The sequence below is a fragment of the Gracilinanus agilis genome, chromosome 3 (assembly GCF_016433145.1).
Source record: "Gracilinanus agilis isolate LMUSP501 chromosome 3, AgileGrace, whole genome shotgun sequence".
Taxonomy (NCBI): Eukaryota; Metazoa; Chordata; class Mammalia; order Didelphimorphia; family Didelphidae; genus Gracilinanus; species Gracilinanus agilis.
Window position 1 is genome coordinate 392,437,590 of NC_058132.1, and position 23,228 is coordinate 392,460,817.

Consider the following 23,228-nt stretch of genomic DNA (forward strand, 5'->3'; position numbering starts at 1 on the left):
GGTTAACTCAGTAGCTGCTGGTCTGCTAAGGACTTAAAGCTTTCCAATAAGAATACTGAGAAAAGGTGGGGATCTAAAAATGAGTCAAAAGAGGAATCTCAGATTTTTACCTTAGATGGCCCATTCTGTCTGCGTCCTGACATGCAGAAAAAATCATACAGACAGTTTTACTTGCTGATAATTTTGTAATGGGATCCAGATAAAATATCTATCACAGACTCTATTTCTCTAAATGACTCCCAATAGCCTCCTGGAGGGGTCTAGTTGTTTTTGGATTAACCAACCTGCTGGTACCAGAGCTTTTCAGGGCTCTGGTGACCAGGACCAAACACAAAGACTGCCTCAGCCTGGATTGTTCACGTAGGGAATCCAAGATAACAGGCCCTATCCTGACCCTATTTCTCCAATCGGCCTTCTACAGTAAATTAATTGGTATGGCACTGAATATATTAATTAACTTATGTTCGATTGTCATTTTTATTATATTATCTTGGTTTACCCACAAGTAATTAATGTTTTTCCAATTGTGTAGCTCTAACTTTGTGTGAAAAGTGTTTTGTAATTGTGTCCATATAATTTCTGCATTTGTCTTGGAAAATAGATCCCCAAGTATTTTATATTCTCTACAGTGATTTTTAAAAGAGTTTCCCTTTCTAAATATTGCTGCTGAGTTTTGTTGGATATATATATAAATGCTGATGATTTGTGTGGGCTTATTTTGCATCCTGCAACTTTGATAAAGTACTAATTATTTCAACTAGTTTTTTAGCTGATTTTCTAGAATTCTCTTAGGATACCATCATATCATCCACAAAGAGTGATAGTTTAGTTGCCATATTGCCTATTTTAATTACTTTAATTTCTTTTCCTTCCTTTACTGCTAAAGCTAGCATTTCTAGTACAGTGCTAAATAATAGTGGTGATAATGGGTATCGTTTCACTCCTGATCTTACTGGGGACGCTTCTAACATCCCCATTGGAGGTACTTGCTAATGATTTTAAATACGTACTACTTATTATTTTAAGGAAAGGTCCTTATATTCCTATACTTTTTAGTGTTTTTTTTTAACAGGAATGTGTATTATATTTTGTCAAAGGCTTTTTTTGCATCTATTGAAATAATCATGTGATATCTGATAATTCGATTATTGCTATGGTCAATTATGCTGATGGTTTCCCTAATATTAAACTAGCCTCCTTGCATTCCTGGTATCCATTCCATTTGGTCATGGTGAATAATCCTTGTGATATATCGCTATAGTCTCTTTGCTAGCATTTTATTTAAAAATTTTGCATCAATGATCATTAAGGAAAATGGTCTGTAATTTTCTTTCTTCTTTTCTGGTCTTCCTGGTATAGGCATCAGCACCATATTTGTATCATAAAAAGAATTTGGTATGACTCCTTCTTTGCTTAGTTTGGCAAATAGTTTATATAGTATTAGGATTAATTGTTCTTTAAATATTTGATAGAATTCACTTGTGACTCTATCTGGCACTGGGGACTTTTTCTTGGGGAGTTCATTGATGGCTTGTTAACTTTTTCCTAAGATTGAATTATATAAGTATTCTATATACTATTTTGTTAATCTAGGCAATTTATATTTTTTAAAATATTCATCCACTTCACCTAGATTTTCAGGTTGATTGTCATATAACTGGGCAAATAGCTCCTAATGATTGCTTTAACTTTCTCTTCATTAGCAGTCAAATCACCCTTTTCATTTTTACTACTAATAATTTTTTCTCTTTATTTTTTAAATCAAATTAACCAATGCTCTATCTATCTTTTCATAGAACCAGCACCTAGTCTTATTAATTAGTTTACGTAGTTCTTTTATTTTGAATTTTATTATTCTCTCCTTAGATTTTTATTTACAATTTAGTCTTTAATTGGGGGGTTTTAATTTGTTCTTTTTCTTCTTGTTTTTTTTTTAGTTATATGCCCAATTCTTGGAACTGCTTTTTCCTCTCTTTTATTGATGTAAACATAAAGGATATAAATTTCCCCCCAAGTACTGTTTTGGTTATATCCCATAAATTTTAATATGTCATTGTCATTTTCTTTAATGATATCAGTGATTGTTCCTCTGATTTGTTCTTGACCCACCTATATTGAAGAATTTGATAAATTAATTAATTAATTAATTCCAAATTAATTTTTAATTTCCCTTTCTATGAATCCTTACTCATTATAATTTTTACTCCATTGTGATCTGAAAAAGTTGTATTTATTATTTCTGCTGTTCTGTATTTGGTTGTAAAATTTTTATGCCTTAATACATGGTCAGTTTTTGTATATGTACCATGGGCTGCTGAAAAGAAAAGTATATTCCTTGTTATCCCTATTAAATTTTATCTGGATATTTATTAACTCTAATTTTTCTAAATTTCATTCACTTCCTTTACTTGCTTCTAATTTATTTTTTTAGTTAAATTCATCTAGTTCTGGTAGGGAAAGGTTGAAGTCTTGGGGTAGTATAGTTTTACTGTCTATTTCTTCCTTAAGCTCCTTTAGTTTCTCCTTTAAAAATCTGGAAGTGATATCATTTGGTGCAAATCTTTTAAGTACTGACATTACTTCATTGTCAATACTACCTTTTATCAAGATGTAATTACTTTCTTTATGTCTTTTAATTAGATCTATTTTTACTTTAAGTTTGTCTGAGATCATGGTTGCTACTGTTGCTTTTATTGTCTTAGTTGAAGTCCAATAGATTCCGCTCCAGCTTCTTACCTTTACTATGTGTGTGACCACATGCTTCACGTGTTTCTTCTTCTTTTTTTTTTTAATAATTTTTTATTTTTAGAAAAATTTTCCATGGTTACATAACTCATGTTTTTACTTTCCCCTTCACCCCCTCAACCCCCCGGCCCCCTCTGCTGTAGCTAATTCGCATTTCCACTGGTTTTATTATGTGTGGTCAGTCAAGACTTATTTACACATTATTGATAGTTACATGGGTGTGGTCTTTTCAGGTCTACATCCCCATCATGTCCTCATCAACCCAAGTATCCAAGCAGTTGTTTTTCTTCTTTGTTTCTACTCCTGTAGTTCTTCCTCTGAATGTGGGTAGTTTTCCTTTCCATAAGTCCCTCAGAAAGATGTGTTTCTTCTAAACAACATATGATAAAATTCTGGTTTTTAATCCACTCTGCCATCAGCTTCCATTTTATAGGTGAGTTTATCCAATTTACATTCACAGATATGATTACCATCTGTGTACGCCCTTCCATTTTAATTTGCTCTTTTATTCCTTCCCTTTCTCTTTTCAATCCTTCCCTCCACACCAGTGTTTTTTTTCTCCCACCCCCTTATATTACATCCATCCTCACCACACCATTTCTTATTTCTCTGCTATCCCCTAATGAATCTGGCTGTTCTTCCCACTCTGAGTCAATTCCAATGTGAGTAAGGTTTAAGTATTACTCATCATTAAATCATAATTTTTTCATCTAACTTGCTTGTTGTTATTCCTCTAAATCAAGTGTGTTTAATTAATTCCTCTTCAAGTTCTTCCAAATACTCTCTAGTAAAAAATCAATAGGAACAGCACCAATAACCCCATTTTCCCGTTCTTCATTATTTTCTTCCAAATCACTTTGTTCTCCATTTTCTGCCCCATGTCCTGAAGCTTCACTCAATTTATTATCATCTTTCTCTTCTGAAGTATATGTACTGAATCTTTCAAAAGTAGCCACATTAACACCAGTCTCATCCATGTCCTTTGGGATATGCTGGCTCAAATCTATATCATTTACTCTGTAAGATGAAGGCAAGAGATTCTTGGGGTTGGGTGGGGGGGTCAAAGAATCCTGGAAGAGGAACAGGAGATCAAATGGCAGTTGGAAGAACAGAGAGACTTCTTGGAAGGATTTTTCCTGAGAAGGGGTCTTTGGAGGAAGATCTCGGTGAGGGGGAGACAGAAAATCAAGCTCTGAGCAGCCTGAAGGCTAACCTCAAGAGTTTCCTGACCAGTTTGAGAAGATCTGATCCCTTTGTTCATTGTTATCTTGATATCACCTCAGTCCAACATCGTGCCAACCAGTGTTTGGAGGTTTCTGGACTTCATATGGGAGCAGATCCCTAAACCCCCACTTTTCTTGAACCTTGCCTTACAGAGACACTTATCAAATACAGACAAACTGATAAGAGATATTAGGATAGGCTTAGTGGGAAGGGTAGGAGAAGCTTTGAGTTGAGACAGACTCAGTCTCCTCAAGGTGAAAGACTTGAAGGGTTCAATAATTTAGGGCTTTCAGCTTCCATTGACCACCACCTAACCCACCAACTTTATTCAATACCTTGTTGTCCTCATTAAATACCTAAAAGTCAGATAGTGTTTCTAATTATTTGAGAGTCATTTGAGGGAAGGAGTGTTACAGCTTAATCAGGTAGAAATTTATCTTTAAACCTGACCACCTGTGGTGCAGAATGGGGAGGCTTATGTGAGCCTCAATTCAGAGCAACAACAAATTTAGTCACCACAAAACCCAGCTTGTGTGAAAGCTTTCCCTCCCACCCTTTGGGGGGTGGCACACCTTCCCTGGGTTCCCCAATTTCCAAGGGGACCCCCTCATAGTCTTACAGTATTAGTGGCCAACAGTGAGTGAGGAGCGCATTGCTACACTGATTCCACCTTATTCCTCCTTAGCTTTATTCTCCTCCTCAATTGCCACCATAATACAACTCTTATTAGATCTTCAACTTCATCATCACCTGATCCTAGAGTATACAGAGTATCATCTGCTTCTTTATCATCATCGTCAACCAGCTCAGGGTGAAATTAAAAAACTTTAAAGCCACTGATCACTAGTACGTTTCCTGCCTTAAAGTCTGTTTTTCTTCTTTCCATATTTTGCTCATTTTTCAATCTTTTTTTTCTTCCATGAAAGAAGATATTGAAGTAATTTTGGTAACATTTGGTCCTAAAGCAGAAAGCTCTCTTTCTATTAGATCTTCTAATGAAATTTCATCATCTTTTCCTTCTTTCTTGTTATCTTTTTTTTATTACAAAATCAGGAGGAAGAGGATGACAGTACATACAATTATCACCACCTCCAAGGCAAAACCCAATCAGCCATGTTTGTTGTTTACAATGGCATCAAGAAAGTACTTGCACACTATTTGAATTTTGGGTTTTTTTTCTTTTTGTCTCACCATGCTTCTCATTCACTAATTCTTCCAGCTTTTTCTCATCCCAATTATCCATGGTATCCTTTTCAAGTTCTTCATCTCAGGCATCTATGTAAACACTTCATTTTTCACATTTTCTTTCCAGAGACAAATCATGGGAGAACTTACATTTATCTTCTTTAGTACACTGCCTTTGCTTAAAGAATGCACATACTACAGATTCAGGATCTCTTTCTCTACTTTGGATTTTTGTGCCTCTTTTTCTAGTTGAAAAATTTTTCTTTTTAAACTGTCATTTTCTTTTTGCATTATTTTAATTTCTTCTTCACATTTTTCTTTGACCTTTCTTATTTGATTTTTTAATTCCTTTTTGAGTTCTTTCAACACTTGAGAGCAATTTCCATTATTTTTTTTAAATGTTTCATGTGGTTGCTTGGAACTCAACACTCCTTACTGACTGTACTTTTGCTCTTTGTCTCCACAGAAATTTTCTGGGGTTAGGTGTTTCTTTTGCAGTTTGTTCATTTTCCCATTTTTTGTTCATTTTTTGGGTTGTTTGTTTTTGTCTGTGGACTGGGAATTCTGAAAGTTGCTGGATTCAGTCTCCTCTGCTGATAGTTTACAGGACTGTGCACTGTGAGATATTTTTCCCTGGACCTAGGTCTTCACCACAGTGTGGATTTAAAAGGCCATCAACTATGGACTTCTGTGTCTCAATGGGGTAGTGTCAGGGCCTGGGACTTCAAGGGGTGGGTCCAGAGTGTGGGGTTCTTTATTGTTGGTCTAGTCAGGGTCTGAAGATGGCCTTTGCCCATGTGGGTGGGGGATTGGCCAGTACTCCACTGTGTCCAGTGTTGCTTTTGGTTCCCCCATATCCAGTGAAAATTAACACTTTTTGCCTACCTTTCAAGTTCTATTCAGCAGAAGAGCCCCCCCCCCACCTTTTAATGCTGTTGGTTTTGAACTCTTGTCATTTGGGGGCATTTTTTAAAAGACTGGTGTGGAAAGATTGTCAGAGCAATTTTAGCTTTTGCTCCTACTAAGCTGCCATCTTGGCTCTGCTCCACTCCCCTCAATTTTAAAGTGAAAAGAATTCTCACCTTGGGATCAAGTGAGTTTATTTTCATTCCCTATCTTCATAGGCTGTTTAATCCTTCAAAAATTAAGGACCTTCCTCATTGGGATAACTGAGATAAATATCATCTATGGTAACTATACTTTTCATTTTTATTTTCTCATGAGAAATTATGTAAGGCATTTTGTTAACTAAAAGAGTGCTATTCAACAATGACATTAATAATATGCAGTTGATTTTGTAAAGAGTAGGACATAACATTAATTACTAATTGACATGAATATGATTTGATTCAATCTACTAATATAATATTTAGAGATTTTTATTTTCTATTTTTTCTTACTTATTAGCTATCTCTTCCTAAAATTTTATAAATTTAAAATGGAAATTAGCTATGCCTTTCTCCAAAACACTTATAAAAAGAAGCCAAAAAGACATGGCAAATTATTTGAAAAACATTAACATCTTTAAATTTTAGTTCTCAATAGGTATTATAGGGTAGCTAAGTGGTACAGTGGATAGAGTGTTGGCCTAAAGTCAAGAAGACACAACTCCCTGAGTTCAAATCTGATAATAGGTGTGTGACCCTGGGCAATCACTTAACTGTTTTCTTCAGTTTCCTCATTTGTAAAATAAGGTGGAGAAGAAGATGGCAAGTCATTCCAGTATCTTTGCCAAGACAACCCCAAATGGAGTCATGAAGTCATAAACAACTGAAAAAAACTGAAGTACAACATATAAATATCGACAATGCAATAGGGAATAGTGCCTCACCATAATAAGAATTAATTTTTAAGTGAGCCCCAGACATAAAAAAGACGTATATTAAAATTGAAAACACACCATTACCCACTTATTATCTCACACAATCATTTACACTCTGGCATTTTAAAACAACCAAAGCAAGTAGAACCATGAAAAAAAGAGCTGCTATGAATATTTTTGTGTGGGTAGGTTCTTTCACCCTATCTTTAATCTCTTTGGGATGTAGATATAGTAGTGGTCAAAGGGTTTGCAGACTCTCACACTCTTGTAAGCTCTGATGCTTTGCACAGAGCTTGGAAAGTAGTAGGCAATTGATGCTGGTTGATCATTGAGGGTCTCTGGAATAAATGGATCTACTTGCTAAACCATTTACATTCTTCTGTCATGTAAATCTTACTCTCTTCAGAGAAGGAAGGGCTCATTTTTCTTTTGTGCCTCATCATTGAAATACCAGTTCCTGTTACTGATAGAGAAGATATTTTCCAATGGAAGAGATTTTTCTGTGTTCCTGATTGTGCATTGTCCTATGCTCTCTCTAAGGCTTTCCCCCCTTCCCCTCCACCTCCACTCACTCTGTCAATTTGGTAAAATCTCTTTCCTGGATCACTTCTGGGCTTCTGGGTGGCAGGAGCTCTGGTCTCCTGCTTCTCAGGAGTCTGGATGAGTGGTCTCCCTTGTTATGAGTCCCTAAAGATATATTCCATCATAAAGTATCTTTCTCCATAGAATAGATGACCACTTCTCCTCTTCAGAGTATTCATCCGTGGTAACTCCACCCACCACTAAAACAAAATTTCCCTTTTTGTCTACCCCTTCCTCCATCCCTGTTCCTCCCTTAGCCTCCTACCCATTTGGTCAGCACTCTTTCCTGAGAGATTACTAGAGTTAATAGTTTCTCTTTATTATTAACCTTTGATTAGACTTGGGCAGAGCACATCCTCTCTATCTTCTTCCTTTTATCTACCTTATTATTCTTCCTCCCATTCTGTAATTTAGTATCACAGAATATATTGATTCACTTATAGGTAATATGTGATGAGGTTTAGTCAATGATATTTCAAGCCTGCTCCTCCTGATGCCTGAAAAAAAAAAAACAAAAAAACAAATAATTTGTTCAGGTCTGGTTTTCTCCCTAGGAAGCTCCATATAATCAATGAAATTACAGGGCTAGTCCCTATCACTGATAAACAGTAATTTATTTTTATAAAATTAGATATTCTGAAAGGGGAAATCTGTTTATTTGTTGTTCAATAATTTTCAGCTATGTCTGACTCTTCATGACCTCATTTGGAGTTTTGTTGGCAAATACACAGCTATAGTTTGATATTTCTTTCTCTAACTCATTTTACAGATGAGGAAACTAAGGTAAACAGGATGAAATTACTTGCCCCGGGGTTACACAGCTAATATTTCAGCCCATACTTAAACTGAGAAAACTGAGTTTTCTTGTCTCCGGGCCAACTGAGCACTCCATCCACTGCACCAACTAGCTGTCCCTTAATTTTAATTGTATAGATTAAATAATGTCTTCAAAATTTAATTATAATATTTAGTATTTTCAATGTAACATTTATAATTACAAATATTTTGTATATTTATAAGCATTAGGTGGAACACAGGTCCCTAAAACATTTTGGGGCACTTAATACATTTTTAGTGAAAGTGAATATAATATTTAAGACCCAATATTTGGTTACATTTAAATGAAAATAATTCCAAGTTATAGAGTAAGTGAATAAGATCAGTTGAGTTAATTTGTAACATATTGAGTAACTTGTTTTATTTATGAGAGAACTTAAAGACTTTTCAAGTAAATGACTTGTTTAAGACCAAACAGGTACTATCGGATATGAGAAATAAACTGAGTATCTATGACTTTAAGAGCTAGTGATACTGCTTCCATTATACTATACTATTTCATACAAATGACTTTTAAAAATTCCAGAATGAATCACTTTATATACATTCCCCTCATAACATGTTAAAGTTAGCATTTTTTGGCATTGTGGTTATATTTCACTGTTGACTGAATTAGTGCTGATCCTTAATGAAACTATTTCTCTTCTTTAAAAAAAGTTCCTATTTGTTTTTCATTAAAAATTTAAAGCAATGGTTATGAGAAACACTTAATATGAAATCCTGCATACCAGGGAAATTTATCCTTTCTCTTTCATCACTTGCATTGACCTTGTCTCCAACAATTCCTAATTGTTTATCTATTATATTGAGAAAATTTAGGAAGGCCTGCATACATGAGATTTAGCAGTACTTATTTTTACATAAAACTATCAACTTAAAAACAATGTTTTAACAACCTACACATGAATAGGCATTCATGGCTAAAAATCCCTATAAGTAATCCAAATTATATTCCTAAAACTCTGTGGGAAAGGCAGTGGAAAAACTACTTGTTTCCATTTCACAGATAACAAAACTGAGTGTCATAGAATTTCAATGACCTACTCAAAATTACTTAGGTGCCAGAGAGAGACCCAAGATACATCCTTTAAATTTGACACCAAATTCAGCAATATTTCTGCTGAACCATAACTTTCTACTGATGCAAATGAAGACATAGTATACCAGATTGCCAGAAATAGGCAATATTTCAACCTGGAAGTCATCAGTTTTGATACATTCCTTGGGGTTTCAGAGATTTAGATATAAATTTAAACCCCAAATCACAAAGCAAAACTTCAGGAACCTTCTCTCTTCCTTGGCAATGTTGTTACCATGGTCAGTGACTGATTTTCTTAATGGAAGTCAACCATTTGGGGAGTATCAAATCACATTTATTATTAGGGAAGAAGAGGAAAAGAGTATACCTATGATTTTATTGGCAAAGGGAACTCTCGATTGCATTTTCACTCAATTGTTCAGGGGCCAAAAATGATTAGTAGTCAGGACGACCCAAGAAGCTCTTTTTGTGACACTGTCCTTTGTACTCTTTAGATACATGGGATATAAGCTTAATCCCAGAAGAGAATGTGTCAGCTTTCTCGAATTTCAATGTCAAATAAATATAAAAAAAGAAGGAATGAAAGAAGTAAAAAGGAATGATAGAGGGAAATATCAAGGTAAATTTTTGGGAAATCAGAGAAAATTTTAGAATAAGGGATAGTGTAAAAAATGGCAAGATCAAGGTAGCTTCATATTACAGATAGTATATTCAAGGTGTCATTTTTCTTTTATCTATTGCACAGCACACCAATAGTTACGTGCTCAGTTAATAAAAAAGTAGCAAAAATGTTAAGGAAAAACATAATCACCCTATTCTACTTGACAATCACAGCATAGGGCCTAGGTGGCATTAAAAAGTGAGGTTATTACAGACCCCCTCATGCAGCATTTAATTGCACTTTTTCTGGTTCTACAAATAAGGAATGCATTACACAGTTAAATCTAATTTTGAGCTACATGATATTCGGGTAAATATGCTGAATAATTTATAAAGATATGTTTAAAGAAAATGCTGAATGACCTCATCATTTTAATGGCTCATAACACAAGATCAGCACCAAAGTAAAAGCTGAATTCTACCCATAAAATAAAAGAATATGAAAGTGCAATTGATACTCCACTTCTGAGTGGCTTCTCTTTTTTGAAAATCTCTGTGTCCCTGTCCATGGCCCCCTTCTTCCATTGATGAGTTTCTACTGGAAAATCCCAGGAGGAAAAAGGACTGAGACCAGCCATTTTTATTCCTTTCCCAGCCCTCCTAAGCACATCTTCCTCTTTTTTAGTTGCTTTTTATTCACTGAATTCCCCTGTTAGAGTATAAGGTCCTTTAGGGAAGGGAATGTCCTTTTTTGTATTTGTATTCTCAGCACTTAATACTGTACTTGACACATTTAATAAATGCTTGCAGGCCTGTAGATTTCTCCCCTCCCCAATTCAGTTGATGTAGTTACAAATCATGAGTTTTTACTGTGGGATCAAGACATTAAACTAGCTAAAATTGAGGTCATACCTTATTGAGGTAGAACGAGTCTTTTAAGTAAGTCAGAAGTGAATAACAAAGTTGGCTGAGCACACATATTGATCACTCCACTGGGAGTTTTAAATTGATAAGAAATGGGAAGTTTATGGAACTCAAGGCTCAAAGAGTGCTTTGTGGAGCATGGAGGTGGGGGTGATTTTCTTTTCTTTCTTTCATTCCTGACAATGTTATCTGCAATACCTTGCATAGGAGGAGATATTCTATCCATCAATTTGAGAGTTCATCAATTCAGAGATTTCAAATCATATTTGAGGAAACAGAGAACTGTATTCCAGATTTGATACATAAAGGCAGTCACCTGTTGGAGGAATTAGCTTATGAAATATGTTTTCTAGTAGCAGCCTGTAATGGAGAAAACTAAGAGTTCAGCCGAGCAACCTGCCCCACAAAATTGTTGCTCTCAAAAGGAGCTATTTGAGTACTCTAGAAAGAGCTTAGGGAATTCTAGGTACTGCATTACAGGAATTGTGAATTACCCTTGACACTTGTATTTTGCATGTGTGTACTCACTCCCATAGTACTATAAATTTGAGCTTCCTATTCCTTTGGATATTGGGTAGGACGATTTTTCTAGTTCTGGAGCCAAGATGGCAGGGAAGCTTGAAACCACCATGAGAATATGCTCAAACCAATCTTAAAATAACACTATGAAATGAATACAGGAGTGAAAAAAACAACAAGGATACAGAGTGAAGCAATTTTCATGAAGAGAACTACTTAAAAGGTAGGCAGAGAACATCTTGGGCACTGGTGTGAGAGAGGAACACAGTCAGCAGGAGACTACAGCAAGGAGCGAGGAGCAAGCCAGCAATAAGCCCCACCAAACCCTCTCAGATCTCCCTTCTCCCCCCACATCTACTGTTCCAGGTTCTGGCTCAAGCCAACATCCCGACCCAGAGATCTTTCCTGGGCCAATAGCTGTCCAACCCAAAGCATAACCCTTAAAGTTCCAAGCAAATCTATAATGAGATCCAGAATTCCAGCCCAGGACAGTAGTTGCTGCACAGCCTGATTGTGTGGGCCCAAAGCAAGGCCAGGAGTCCCAGCCTAGGCTTGTAGTGAGGACATAGATCCCAGTTTTGGGCAATTGGTAAAACTGAATCCAGGTCACCACACCATAAAGCTGGCAGGGGAAGTGCCCAGGGTTCTGACTTGAGGGAGTCTTACTGACTTTTGCCAAAGCTTAAGGTGGAGCCCCAGGGCATGGCACTATTCTGTGTTCTGTGTGCCTGACCTGATCAAGCTCAGAGTGAGACCAAAAGCCTAAGTGAATTAGAGGTGGCTCTCAGAGTTCCTAGCCCACAAGACATCATACCATCTTGAAAGAACTGAAACTTGCAGAAACCCAGAAATAAGGCTAAGGGTAGCATTAAGAAAAGGCTGAAATTTAAGAGGGTGACCTAAACTCCTGGAGAAACAGAGCATACCTTTAAAAAGGCTGGGAAAATGAGCAAGCATCAAAATAAACACCTAACCATAGAAAAAATTTATGGAGACAAAGAGCAAAGGACAGACACAGAAGAAGAGAGTAAAAGCAAACAAACACACAAAGTTCAAAAGAAAAATATGAATTGGACTCAGATTCTAGAAGAGCTCAAAAAAGGATTTAAAAATCAGTTAAGAGATGCAGAGGGAAAATAGGGAAGAGAAATGAAAGCAATGTATGAAGAAATGGGCCAAATGACAAAGGAGGCTCAAAAGCTAATAGAAGAAAATCATTCCATAAAAATAGTATGATTAAAATTAAATTATGAGGTTGCTAATAGATATATAACATTATTAAATCAAAGTACTAGAAGTAAAGAGAAGGAAAGGTTGGAAAGAGGTGAGAGTTACTTAACTTCCTACTCTATTGGCCATCATGATGGATTGAAGCTCACCACTGAACAAGAGTTCATTCAGGTTCCTTGCCCCAGCCAAAAGACCCTTACTTCCTGCTGGGTCTCCCCATATAATAAGCAGTTTTATCTACCCACTAGCTCTCCAATTCCACATCTCAGGAACCAGCCATAGTTTCTCAGTTTGTCTGGACCACCCTGGGGGGCAGCACCTGTGGAATCAGCTTTCCATATCATTGGTTCTTTGGTTCTCTAACTTTCTTTCTCTGAGGGGCTGTCTGTACCTGCACATCTCAGTGGTCTTTCCAACATTACAATTGGGCAACTTGAAACTAATGACTTCATGAGACATCAGGAAACAATGAAACAAATTAAAAGAATGAAAAAACAGGAGGTAAAATATCTCATTGGAAAAAAAACAACTGACCTAGAAAATAGACCTAGTAGAGAGACAATTTAAGAATTATTGGACTAAGACTTCTGAGGGAGGAGCCAAAATTGGCAGAATAATCTAGAGCAGCTTTGTGCTACTACCATAATCCTCTCTAAACAAAATTAAAGTATCACCACAAAATGAGTACAGGAGTGAAAGAATCAACAAGGAGATAGAGTGAAACAACTTTCAAGAAAAGAAAAACACAAAAAATAGGCAGAGAACATCTGGGGCACTGGGGTGACAGGACAGTATAGCCAGCAAGAGGCTGTAGCAAAGAGGGAAGAACAAACCAAGAGCAAGCCACAACCTTTATGCCCAATATCTGCTGTCCTAGGTTCAGAACATAAGCCAATATCCAGACCTTGAGATCTTGCCTGGGCAAATAGTAGTACAAGCCAATCCACACTCCTTGAAATTTCAAACCTGTGGAGAATTCCAGATTCCTAGTCAAGGGCAGTCTGGGCTAAAATGGGCTAATTTGTTTGGGCTCAGAGCTAAGCCAGGAATCATAGTCTGGACTTAGGATAAGGACATAGTACACAGTTAAGGATGGCTAATAGTACTAAGTACTAAATACTGATATTTTTATCAAAATCTCAAGGCAGAGCTCTAAGATGGGGCAATCAAGGTTGTGTCTGATAGGATCAAGGACAAGTGAGATAAAAAACTTGACCCTAAGCCTGGAGCTAGAATTTGATCAGCCCCTGACCTGATTGAGTTCAGACTGAGATCAAAAGCTTACACCTAAGCCTGAGTCAAGTCTTTAAGTTATCAGTATCTCAAGGATTAATTGAATTGCCAAGGAGAGGGGGCTTGCAAGAGCTGTCAGCCCTCAGACCATCACATCATCACCCCAAACCTACTTATAATTAGATAGAAAAAATGAGCAAATAACAACAAAAAAGCAACTAACTCTAAATAATTTTTATGGAGACACAGAAGGAGATAGTGAAAGCAAAAGGAACACATGCAAAGTCCAAAAGAAAAATATGGATTGGACACAAATTCTGGAAGAGCTCAAAAAAAGACTTCAAAAACCAATTAAGAGAGTTGGAGGAAATCTGGGAAAGAGAAAGGGAAGTGATACAAGGAGAAATGAAGTGATGCAAGAAGAAACAGGCCAATTGAAAAAAGAACCAAAAACTTACAGAGGAAAATCAGACCTTAAAAATCAGAATTAAACATCTAGAAACTGATGATTTCATGAGAAACCAAGAAACAGTAAAGCAGAATCAAAAGAATAAAAATAAGAGGAAAACAAAAAATATATTGGAAAAAATAATTAATTTAGAAAATAGATCCAGGAGAGACCATTTGAGAATTATTGGACTACCTGAAAGCCATGATCAAGAAAAAAACTTGGACATCAACTACAAGAAATTATTAAAGAAAACTGCCCAGAGATCCTCAAAGAAGAAAATAAAATTGAATTTGAAATAATTCACAAATTACCTCCAGAAAGAAATCCTTAATAATATCTTCCAGGATTATTACCATACCATGCCAGAAAGAAACCATTCAAATACCATGGAGCTACAATTGAGATCACACAGGAATTAGCAGATTATACATTAAAAGATCAAAAGGCATGAAATTTAATATTCAGGAAGGCAAAAGATTTGGGTTTACAACCCAGAGTCACCTATCCAGCAAAAATGAGTATATTCTTTCAGGAGAAAAAATGGACATTCAATGTGACAGAATATTTCCAAGGATTCTTGAGGAATAAGCTAACCTAAACAAAAAATTTAAGTCAAAACCCAAGACACAGGAGAAGCCCCAAAAGGTAAATAAAAATAAAATTAAAAGGATTCATTAAGGCCAAAATGTTTATGTCTACATGGAAAGAGGATACTTATAATCCCCCAAAATTACTCTTAATAGTCAAGAAGACAGAAGGAATTTACCCAGAAAGAGAGTTGGAAAGTAAGCTGATTATGATGATATAAGGTATATCAGTGATTCACAAAGTGGGCACTACTGCCGTCTGGTGGGTGCTGCAGTGATCGGGGGGGCAGTAATGGCCACAGGTTCATTTATCTTTTCTATTAATTGCCATCAAAATTAAAAAAAATAATTTCCAGGGGGCTAAGTAATCTTTTTTCTGGAAAGGGGGTGGTAGGCCAAAAAAGTTTGGGAACCACTAAATATGATAATATAAGATGATATAATGTGTATGTATATGTGATGATATAAAATATACATATGATATGTAGGCATATGAATTATATGTAAAAAAATCAAGGGGTGAAAGAGAAGGTGGCACTGAGAGAAAAGGGAAGGGAGAAGAAGAATGGAGTAAATAAAAAATGAAAATAAAAAAATATAAAAAGAGAAATGAAAAATAATTATAGGGAGTGGAGGATAAGAGTGGTGATGAGCAATGCTTAAATTTTACTCTCATTGTAACTGGCTCAGAGAGGAAAAAGTAAGTATACTCAGTGGGATATAGAATTCTATCTTGCCCTACAGAGAAATAGAAGGGGAATAAGACAAGGGAAGGGGGAGGTAATTGATGGGAGGAGGAAGTGGGAGAGTAACAAAAAGCAAAATACTAATAAATAAGACTACGAGCAGATAGTCTGAAAAAAAATAAAATAGATAAAATACTGATTAATCTAATTAAAAAAAGAAAGAAAACAGTGAAATTAACAGTATCAAAATGAAAAGTGTGATCTCACCTCTAATGAAGAGGAAACTAAAATAATTACTAAGAACTATTTTGCTAAATTAAATGGTAATAAATATGACAATCTCAGTGAAATGGGCTAATATTTTAAAATATAAATTACCTAGATTAGCAAAAAGAGGAAATAAAATACTTAAATAATCCCATCTGAGAAAAAGAAATTGAACAAGCCATCAAGGAACTCCCCAAGAAAAAATCCCTAATTCCTGATGGATTCACAAGTGAATTCTATAAAACATTTAAAGGACACCTAATCCCAACATTACACAAACTATTTTAAAAAGTATGCAAAGAAGGAGTCTTACAAATTACTTTCATGACACAAATATGGTATTGATTCCCAAACCACGAAAACCAAAAACAGAGAAAGAAAACTACAGACCAATCTCATTAATGAACTTTGTTGCAAAAATCTTAAATAAAATAGTAGCAAGCAGACTACTGCAAGTTTTCACAAGGATTATTCACTATGACCAGGTGGGATTTTTACCAGGAATGCAAGGACAGTTTAATATTAAAAAAAACATCCACATAATTGATCATATCAATAATCAACCCAATAGAAACCACATGATTATCTCAATAGATGAAGAAAAAGTCTTTGACAAAATACAACACTCATTCCTACTGAAAACACTAGAAAGTATAGGAATAGAAGGACTGTTACTCAAAATAATAAACAGTATATATTTAAAACCATCAGCAAGTATCATCTGCAAAGAGGATAAATTAGAGGCCCTCCCAATAAGATCAGGAATGAAGCAATGATGCCCATTATCACAACTATTGTTTAAGATTGTATTAGGCATTCTAGCAGTAGCAATTAGAGAAGAAAAAGAAACTGAAGGGATTAAAGTAGGCAATGAGGAAACTAAACTATCACTCTTTGTAGATAACATGATGGTATACCTTAGAGAATCTAAGGAAATCAACGAAAAGTCTCATGGAAATAATCAATAAGTTTAGCAAAGTTCCAGAGTACAAAATAAATCCACATAAAACCTCAAAATTTCTATATATTTCCAACAAAATTCAGAAGCAGGAGTTAGAAAAAGAAACTCTATTTAAAATTACTCTAAATAGGTGGCAGCTTAGTAGCTCATTGGATTGAGATCCAGGCCTAGAGACGGGAGGTCCTAGGTTCGAATCTGGCCTCAGACACTTCCCAGCTGTGTGACTCTGGGCAAGTCACTTAACCCCCATTGCCTAGCCCTTACAGCTCTTCTGCCTTGGAGCCAATACACAGTATTGACTCCTAGACTGAAGGTAAGGGTTTAAAAAAATAAAATCACTCTAAACAATATAAAATATTGAGGACTATATCTGCCAAGACAAACACAGGAATTCTATGAACACAACTATAAAATACTTTACACACACTTAAAATTGGATCTAAATAATTGGAAAAACATCAATTGCTCATGGGTAGGACAAGCTAATATAATAAAAATGCCAATCTTACCCAAATTAATCTATTTATTCATTGCCATACCTATCAAACTACCAAAAAACTTTTTTATAGAATTAGAAAAAATATTACAAAGTTCATCTGAAAGAACAAAAGATTAAGAATATCAAGAGAAATAATGAAAAAACAATGTGTGGAATGGGGGCCTAGTAGTCCCAGATCTTAAACTAGATCTTAAAGCAGTGGTTATCAAAACAATATGGTACTGGCTTAGAGATAGAAGGGTGGATCAATGGAATAGACTTGGGGTAAATGACAGTAATAAGATAGTGTTTGATAAACCCAAAGATCCCAGGTTTTGGGATAAAAACTCGCTATTTGACAAAAACTGCTGGGGGGATTAGAAAAAGTATGGAATGAATTATGTACAGATCAACATTTTAAAACCTATGCCAAGATTAATTTGGAATGGGTAAATGACTTAAATATAAAGAGGGAAATCATAAACAAATTAGGTGAATATAGAAGACTATACCTGTCAGATCTATGGAAAAGAAAGGCATTTAAGACAAAGCAGGAATTAGAGAACACTACAAAATGTAAAATGAATAATTTTGATCATATTAAATTAAAAAGCCTCTGTACAAACAAAAACAATGCAACCAAAATGAGAAGGGAAGCAACAAATTGAGGGAAAAAATTTATAACAAAAGTCTCTAGCAAAGGTCTCATTTCTCAAATTTATAAGGAAATTAATCAATTTTTCAAAAAATCAAGTCATTTCCCAACTGACAAATGGTCAAGGGACATGAATAGGCAATTTTCTGATAATGAAATCTGATAATGAAAAATTTTTTCTAAATCTCCCATAATTAGAGAACTGCAAATGAAAACAACCCTGAAGTACCACCTCACTCCCAGCAGATTGGCTAATATGACAGTAAAGGAAAATAATAAATGTTGGAGGAGATATAGCAAAATCAGGGCACTAATGCATTGCTGGTGGATTTGTGAATTAATACAACCATTCTGGAGGGCAATTTGGAATTGTGCACAAAGGGTTTTAAAAGAATCACTGTCCTTTGATTCAGCCATACCACTGCTAGATTTGTACCCCAAAGAGATAATACGGAAAAATACTTGTCCAAAAAATATTTATAGCTGAACTCTTTTAGTTGGCAAAAAAACTGGAAAATGAGGAGGTGTTCATTGATTGGGGAATGGCTGAAAAAATTGTGGTATATAATGGTGATGTAGAACTATTGTGCTGAAAGGAATAATAATGAAAACTGAAGGATTTCTATGTGAATTGGAAAGACCTCCAGGAATTGATGCAAAGCAAAATGAGGAGAATCGGGGAAACATTGCACACAGAAATGTCTACATTATGACACAATTGAATGTAATAGACTTTTCTACTAGCAGCAATGCAATGATCCAGGATAATTCAGAGGGTCTTATGAGAAAGAATCCTTTCAACCTCCAGAGAAAGAATTGTGGAAGTATAAATGCAGGAGAAATAAATATGATCAATCTCATGGTTCAATGGGGATATGATTGGTGTTTATTGTAAATATGAATAGCAAGGAAATGGGTTTTGAACTATGATACATGTATAACCCAGTGGAATTGCTTGTCAGCTCCAAGAGATGTGATGGGAGAGGGGTGGGGAAAATCATGAAACATGCAGTCATGGAAACATATCCTAAATAAATAGATTTTTTTAATGAACTCCCACGCACATAAAAATATAATATTGGATTACCTGGAAGCCATAATTAAAAGGAAAAAAAGCCTGGACATCATAACACAAGAAATTACCTAAGAAAACTGCCCAGATATTCTTGAACAAAAGAGTAAAATAGAAATTTTGAAAGAATCTTAAGGGTAGCAGCTGGGTAGCTCAGTGGATTGAGAGCCAGGCCTAGAGATGGGAGGTCCTAGGTTCAAATCTGGCCTCAGATACTTCCCAGCTGTGTGACCCTGGGTGAGTCACTTGACCCCCATTGCCTACCCTTACCACTCTTCTGCCTTGGAGACAATATACAGTATTGATTCTAAGATGGAAGGTAAGGGTTTAAAAAAAAAGAATCTTCAGATCACTTCCAGAAAGAAATCCTCAAATGACAACTTCCAGGATTATTATAGCTAAATTCAAGAGACCCCAAGCAAAGGAGAAAATACTGCAAGTAGTCATATATCAAAAAAAAACATTTCAAATACCATGGAGGTACAATCAAGATCTCCCAGGACTTAGCAGCTTCCACATTAAAAGATTTGAAGGCATGGAATATAGTATTCCAGAAGGTGAATGATTTAGGATTACAAAACAGTGTCACCTATGCAGCAAAATTGAGCATCTTATTTCAGGGGGAAAAATGGTCATTTGATATAATTCCAAGAATTCCTGAGGAAAAGAATAGACCTGAAGAAAATTTGAAATCCAAACACAAACCAAGAGAAGCCTAAAAAGCTAAATAAGAAAGAGAAAACTTGAGGGACTCAATAAAGTCAAACTATATATTCCTACATGAAAAAGGATATTTGTAATTTTTAAAAATTCTTATTAGTAATATAGCAGTTAGAAAGAGTATACTTATGTGGTGACGAAGTATGCTAATTAAAAATATATGAGATAAAAAATAAAGCAAAGAGTTAAAAAGAGGATCTCATTGAGAGAAAATAGAAGGAAGAGATAAAATGGGGTAAATTATCTAACCTAAAGAGGTATGAAAAATTATTACAATCGAGGGCATGATGAGGGTGGTGATGGCAATACATAAACTTCACTCTCATTGTCAGAGGCTCAGGGGGGAAATAACAACCAGTCATTGGCGTATAGAATCCTATTTTGCCTTATAGAGAAGTAAGAAGGGAATAAGACAAGAAAGGGGGATGGTAATAGGAGGGAGGGATTAAGTAAAGGAGAGATAAAAAGCAAAACACTGGTGAAGAGGCACAGAGGGAAAGGAAAAAGAGCAGGATCAAATGGGGAAAATAAGATGCAGGGGAATATACAGTTAGTAATCATAACTGTGAATGTGAATAGGACAAACTCACCCATAAAATGGAAGTGGATAGGAGAGTGGATTTAAAAACAGAATCTTACTATATATTATTTACAACACATTTGAGGCAGGGTGACACAGAGTAAAGATAAGTACTGGTGCAGAATTTATCATGCATCATCTAAAGCAGTGATTCCCAAAGTGGACGTTACTGCTCCCTGGTGGGTGCTGCAGTGATCCAGGGAGGTGATGATGGCCACAGGTGCATTAATCTTTCCTATTAATTGCTATTAAAATTTAAAAAAAAATTAATTTCCAGAGGGCTAAGTAATATTTTTTTCTGGAAAGGGGGAAGTAGGCCAAAAAATCTGGGAACCACTATAAAATGTACAAAAAAAATGTAAGGGGGAAAATGGTATTTTATGGGTTCAGTATATTAAAAGATGATTGCCAGAGGATTGAACTATTATCATTCCTCAATTAAGAATAATCTCAAGTAAGATTGACTTTTATGGAAGTTTATTTACAACTGAGAAGAGGTAGAAGAAATAAGAAAATAGGAATCTAACACAGTAGGTAAATTGCTATGATCCCCTAGGTTAATCTAATTAGATTCTAAAGTAAAAAATTCAGTAATAGCAATCAAGATCTCAGACAAAGGTAAAGCAAAAATTGATCTGATTAAAAGAGATAAGGAAGGAAATTACATTTTGCTAAAAAGTACTATAAAGTAATATCAATACTAAAAATTATATACTAAATGATATAGCCTCTAAATTTTTAAAGGAGAAATTAAATGAACTTTAGGAAGAAATATTAAGTAAAAATATACTAATGGAAGCTCTGAACTGCCTCCTTTCACATCTATATTAATCAAAACAAAAACCAAACAAGAAAGTGGTAAAGGAAATGAATGAAATCTTAGACAAGTTAGAAATAATAGTTCTCTAGAGAGAATTGAATGGCAATAGAAAGAAACATACAGTAGTACATGACTCCTACACAAAAACTGACCATGTATTATGGCATAAAAACTTCACAACCACATGCAGAAAAATACAAATAATGAATACATCCTTTTCAGATAACACAATAGAAATTATGATCATTATGGAAAGATAAAAATTAATTGGAGTCTAAATAATCTAATGATATAAAAGAGTAGATCAAGGAACAAATTATAGAAATAATCAATAATTTTATTAATGATAATGACAATAAGGAGAAAACATATCAAAATTTATGAGATAGAGCCAAAGCAGTACTTAGGGGGAAATTCACATCTCTAAACACTGACATCAATAAAATACAGAAAAAACACAGATAAATGAATTTCTATGCTTCTATAAAACTGTGCACACCCTCTGATCTGGTAATACTACTACTGGTTCTGTATCCCAAAGATATAATGAAAAGACCCACCTGTGAAAAAATATTTATAGCTGCTCTTTTTGTAGTGGCAAAGAATTAGAATATCTATCAATTGGGGAATAGCTGAACAAATTGTGGTACATGTTGGTAACGGAATACTATTGTGCTATAAGAAATGATTAGCAAGATGATTTCATAAAAAGCTTGAAAGATCTGTGTGAACTGATACAGAGTGCAATAAACAGAATTGGGAGAACATTGTATACAATAACAGCAATATTGGATGATGATTATCTGTGAAAACCTGGCTACTCTCAGCAATGCAATGATCTGGGACAATTCTGAAGGATATATGATAGAGAAAAAACTATTGGAGTCATCTTTCATATCAGTGTATTTTTTATTTTATTTTGTGGTTTTGTTTATGTATGGCTTTACTCTTACAACAGTGACCAATATAGAATTGCGTTTTGCATGACAATAAAAAATAAAAAAAATACTGAATAGGAGAAAATAACACAACTTACTATTACTACTGTGACATTTTAGTGTATGCCTTTGCTAATAGGTAAATTATTCTACTGGCTAATTGTTAATGGAGCACCCATAGATGGGTGCTTGTGAGCTATATTATCAGGGGTGTTAATCCAGAAGTTATTCTTAGAACATGAGTTAGCAGTTGCCTGCTGGGGATCTAATCCATGAATACAAGTCAAGTAATCCATAGAAAGTGTCAGATAAGTAGATAAACCTAGGTCTTTATGATTGTGAGGTTCATTTATGCATACACTTAAACTAAATCTTGTATTCATGATAGAATCTATATACCAATATAAAGGTTGAGAATTCAAAATGAATTACCTTTCAAAAGAAGTGAACCTGTTTGTGCTATTTACTTAAGTCCCATAAAAAACAAAACTAATGACAAAAAGAGATTTGAGAATTATGTTTTGAGGAACATAAGTTGCTAACCAAATGTTTTGTTGTTCCTAGGAATTCTCTTTTGCAAATTTGGTGTTGCGTCAAATGTTTCTTCCTTTCTCCAGAATGAACATAATTCAGACCCATTTTCATCCTTATTAAGCAGAAATAAAAATACAATTTACTGCCAAATGTAAAGCCAAGAATAAAAACAAATGGGAAGTCTACAAGAAACAACCAAAATATCTTTGTATTCTGCTCATTTAATTAATGTAATTACTATAATTTGTAGATAAAAATGAAATATAACATCAACAGGTTTTTTAATGATTCTAGTCAAGATATCCAAAGCATATGATATAAAATCTATCAATAACTACCAAGAAAGATATAATTAATGGGATTATAAGTAAATATTATAATTATTATCATAATTATGTGCATATAATTATAAGTAAATATAATTAAAATCATAAGTAAATATTCATAAACATTAAAATACTTCACAGAGACATTGTAATATTACTTATCTGCTGAGTATTCACTGAGGAATAAGGTGACTCATTTTCTTAATAAAAAAC

At 34.8% G+C, this 23,228-nt stretch overlaps 1 pseudogene; it reads right to left on the minus strand.

The window, feature by feature from the left end:
* Positions 1 to 3,367: 3,367 nt before the first annotated feature.
* Positions 3,368 to 23,228, minus strand: part of LOC123241611 — a 55,934-nt pseudogene continuing 36,073 nt past the window's right edge.